The following is a 421-nucleotide window of genomic DNA, read 5'->3' as shown; positions in this document are numbered from 1 at the left end:
AGGATCAGGATCCTCCTTCCTTTCAAAGGCGACGGGACTGTAAGCCAGACAAGCCCTTGTCTCTACTAGAACTAATATGTTAAGTCAACAGCAGCTCCTTCTTTACAGCTATTAGTAATAACACTTAACTGGCTAGACCATTGGGTACAAGTGTTTAGTTACGATGTCAAGGCTTCAGGTGCTGCTTATCTTCTGTGTTTCCTAACGAAGTTTTAGTTATTAAGACAGATTACTATGGAGGTGCCTGTCTTGTCTACACGGTATGCTCTGACCATATCTTTCCAATGTGCACCCTCTGGTGAAGTTTTCTTAAATTGTGCACTTTAAGGGGAAAAGAAAACCACCTACCACAATGATTTGACTTTTGTATTGTTGTGGAACATCCGTTGTAATGTCAGTGTAGACCCAATGATCCCTGGAT

This window comes from Arvicanthis niloticus, chromosome X, assembly GCF_011762505.2.
Source record: "Arvicanthis niloticus isolate mArvNil1 chromosome X, mArvNil1.pat.X, whole genome shotgun sequence".
Classification (NCBI taxonomy): domain Eukaryota; kingdom Metazoa; phylum Chordata; class Mammalia; order Rodentia; family Muridae; genus Arvicanthis; species Arvicanthis niloticus.
The sequence above is the reverse complement of the archived record's forward strand: the minus strand, read 5'-3'. Positions refer to the sequence as shown.